We start from the raw sequence: 4,537 nt of genomic DNA, 5'->3' as shown, positions 1-4,537 counted from the left end.
ATACAGGAAAGAGCTTAATAAACTTCCACCTAACAGCACAATGTAGAGGTAGGTATATGGCACACCTCCTGGGTGAAGGACCCAATTACAACTTGGAAGTTACACAACAAATGCAACGTAACCTAATCGTATGTACCCTTGTATGAATCTGAAGAAAAAATAAAATGTATTTTTTAAAGCAGATTGATGAAGACACTGGAAATCTTTACTTTGTTAGTAATATTTGCAAAAATGTTTCTTCAGTAAATAAAATGTAACCTTTAGGATTAAGGTTTCTTTATCTGTTTTTGTATGATGCTAAAAATACCTCCATCAGTTTCTAAGTTCTTAAGGGTCTTATCAGGAACGATGTTGAATATTGCTGAAGGTTTTCATAGGTATCTTGATAGATAATTATATTGATTTTATTAATATGGTTTGTCAAATTAATAGAATAAACAAACTTTGGTCATGGTATATTAATTTCTAAATGTAGTGTGGCATTATGTTTGACAATATGTTAATATGTCTATATTCATAAGTGCTATTATCTGTACTTTTCTATTTTATACGTACACCAGGTTTAGTTGTTAATATTTTAGTATTTAAGAAATATTCAGTAAGTGTTTATATTTTGGGAGAGTTTATGGAACATTAAATTTCTCCTAACTTTTAAAGTTTTCTAACATTTTTCTGTAAAATCATGTAGGTCTGTAGTTAATTGTGGTATAGTGCATTAACAACTTTGTACCCTCCATAAAATTAGACTATTTTGTGCTAAGTACTATCCATGCTACCAATCAAAATTGTGTCCTCCTCACCTTAAAGGTGGTGGTGAGGTGGGGTAGAAATGTGAGAGTGGGTGAACCAGTCTGAAATCTCTATATTATTGACAATTTTTGTGGACCATTCTGGGTGTCACCTGTTTTAGCCTAAGTCCCTCCAAGGAGCAGACACTAAGACAAGATTGGATGTGCAAAGATTAACTACGGTAAATGTCTATGTGAAAGTTAACCTAGAGGGAATTGGGGAAGCTGGGAGAGCTGCCGAATCTTCATGTACTTCTGACCCTGAGAGAAGGAGACAGGGAGACGTGGTTAGAAGGAAGCAACTTAGACTGCAGTGTATTCAGAGGAAGATGGGACAAAGCCATGGGGGTTATTAGCTGATAAACAAAATAAATGTTGGTGAGGATATGGAAAATTTAGAGCCCTTATAAACTGTTGGAATGCACAGTTGTGCAGCAGTTACAGAAAAATAGGACAGTGGTTCCTTCTTCAATAATTTTATTTATTTATTTATTTATTTAGAGATAGAGTCTTACTATGTTGCCCTCAGTAGAGTGCTGTGGTGTCACAGCTCACAGCAACCTCAAACTCTTGGGCTTAAGTGATTCTCTTGCCTCAGTCTCCCAAGTAGCTGGGACTATAGGTACCCACCACAAGACTCAGCTATTTTTTGCTTGTAGTTGTCACTGTTGGGTTTAGCAGGCCTGGGCTGGGTTTGAATGTGCCTGCCTTGGTATATGTGGCTGGCGCCCTAGACACTGAGCTATGGGTGCCAAGCCAACCTCAATAATTTAAAAATAGAAAGTCCATATATAATCCAGCAATTCCAATTCTAGGCATTCATCCAAAAACATATAAATAAGGATCTCAAAGAGATGCAAGCACCCAATGTTCATTGTTGCACTTTTCACAATAGTCAAGGTGTGGACACAAATGTCCATCAATAGATGAACAGACAAAGAAAATGTGTTATATACATGCAATGTAATATTATTCAGCCTTAAAAAAAAGAAAAATCTGTAATGTGTGACAACGTGAATGAATTTTGAGGACACAGTGTTAAGTGAAATAAGACATTACAGAAGGACAAATACTGCATGATTCCGTTTATATGAGGTATCAAAATGTCTTAACACAATAACTAAGAAAAAGACATAAAGGCTATGTTAACAAGTTGGATGAAAGTACTTCAAATTGTATAGAGAAACAGTACACTGTACCCCATGATAGTATTAATGTACACCAGTATAATTTAATAAATTAAAAAAAAAAAACAGAATGCAGAATGGTGGCTACCAGAGACTTTAGGGCTGGATCAAAGGAATATGAATGTTCTACTCAGTAGTCCTGTAATTTCTGCCCTCTGGAATTTCCATTCTCTATTGTCTTTCAGGATCGTTTCAGAGTGGAGCTATAACATCCTAGAGTTCAATTTTGGATAATGCAGGATATTCCACACATACACACAAAAAATAGTGGTGAATTCCCAGTGAATTAGTCATATAAATTCCTCACAAGACCATGGGTGTTAATGGAGGGAGGGACATAATTGTAGTGTAAGTAAGAATGGGAGTGTGAAAAATACATTCATGAAAGTTACTGGTGTTTTGAGAGTCTATGATTTCCACTTGATAAAAAAATACTGCTTGGCAGTTTCATGTTTGATTGTCACAGATGAACCCAAAACATCAGAGGCATTTGGATGTCATGGTTACTTACTATTTTGTGTTTTGGTTTTTGATACTGAACCAGTAGTCAGTAAGAACTCAAAAAACTATTGCTCAAAAATTGTTTCTAAGAGGTAATATGTCTTTGCTCTAAAACTGTAATGGTTTTCAATATAATTTTTCCTGATTTTATTATAGGCTTCATAGAGCATTCCAATATATTGGTGAAATTTTAATCATATCTGGATCTGTCATACCATAAAGGCAGATGCAAGGGAGTGAAGAGCCTTCTCTTATCTGATGTCATGAAAATGTGGCAGCAAAAAATGTGTTATCTCCATAGGGCAAAGAGGTGCATGAATTGTTACACATCTTTCTTCTTAATTGTGAAGTGTTCTGACTTGCCTTCAGATCATGGGTTCTGGGGAAATTTGTTCTAATTTCTTGAGGCTTATATTTGCTTCATGTCTGCATATTATTTCAAGGCATCCACAGAAACTGCCAGTTTATATTCCCCTGGTCTTCTCATCAATATATTATCAATGTAACATGGATATCCATGGATATCCTGTAGGATGATGGGGCAGTTATGATTCCCTTGAAGTAGGCATGAAGAGATTTAATATACACCTGAGGGAAAATGGTAAATGTGTACTGATATACCGAGGCAAAATATGGGTATAACTTCTGCTAGTATTCTTTTATTAATGGAAAGAAAAAAAATGCTTCCATCAGATTAAAATCTTCACACCAAGCACCACTAGCCCTATTTATTTACTTCAGTAAGAAGACCTTACCATGAACTTCAGCTACAAAGCCACCATTTGATTAAGTTTACCATTATCCAGTAACATTCTCCAAGACCTATTGGACAATTTATTCACCAAATAGGAGAATTAAATAGGTCTATTATAAAAATCAATAGTCTTAAATCTTTCAAGTCATTCATGGTGGCAAATTACTCTACAGTTCCTCTTGCAGAATAAACTGTTTGATAGATATTAGGAGCCCTTACTTGGTTCACTCAATAGTCAAGGAGTAAAAAAAAAAAAATTCAGTAATTTGTTGAGCCAATGTGCAAAAATACAACCTAAACTAGAGAAAAGACTATAGTATATATTGGCTGATATATGGTCACATATGACCATATTTAGTTGATAATTCCACTTGTCATTTTGCCTCATATGTCTCCAATATAATAAATTAAAATTGTATAATATGTCCTGAGGAGGTAGCTTTAGCTCAGTGCCCATATATAATTTCCCAAAGATATTTATGTAGAATATTTATGGCATCATACCAAACTGAAAAAATTAGAAGTGGCTACCCTATCATGAGTCTTAATTTTATTACATTTTCTAGGGAGGGATATTTTTAATGAACTTTAAGGACATAGGAACATTAATAAAAAATTATCCAGCCGTTAGAGGCATTTCATTCTATACCATCTATTGTGGACTGAATTGTATTCTCCCACATTTGTATATTGATGTTCTATCCTCTAGCACCTCAAAATGTGACTGTATTTGGTGATAGGGCCTTTGGTGAATTGATTAAATTAAAATGAGGCCTGTCAGTTGCCCTTGTAAGAGGTAATTTGCTCATACTGAGACACCAAGGATACACACACACAGAGGAAAGTCTATATGAGTACACAGTGAGCAAGTGATCATCTGCCAATCAAGGGGAAAGGCTTCAGAAAAACAAACACCCCACAGGCACCTCATTCTTGATAAGCCTTTACAAATGTAAGAAAATGAATTTCTGGTAGTTAAGCCACCAAGCTTATAATATTATGCTATTTAGCCCTAGAAAACTAATATACTATCCCAAATAAAGGAGAAATTATTGCAACTTTCAGCTTCTACTAAGGAAGTACATACACTGCCTTTTTGGTTCTCTCAGCAGCATATTCAACATCCAGAAAAACTGATCAACCATATGCAAGCTGACCTTAAAGACAATCGCTTTTGAATAGGGCCCAGAGCAGGAAAAGGCTCTGTATTAGTTCAGGCTGTGATGCAAGCACACCTAATCACTTGGAGGCATATGCTCTGGCAGGCCATATGGTGCGAGAGATATTAAGGGTGGCAAAAAAAAAAA

Source organism: Otolemur garnettii, unplaced genomic scaffold (genome assembly GCF_000181295.1).
Source record: "Otolemur garnettii isolate 467f Iridium unplaced genomic scaffold, OtoGar3 scaffold00117, whole genome shotgun sequence".
Classification (NCBI taxonomy): Eukaryota; Metazoa; Chordata; class Mammalia; order Primates; family Galagidae; genus Otolemur; species Otolemur garnettii.
This window is presented reverse-complemented; position numbering follows the sequence as displayed.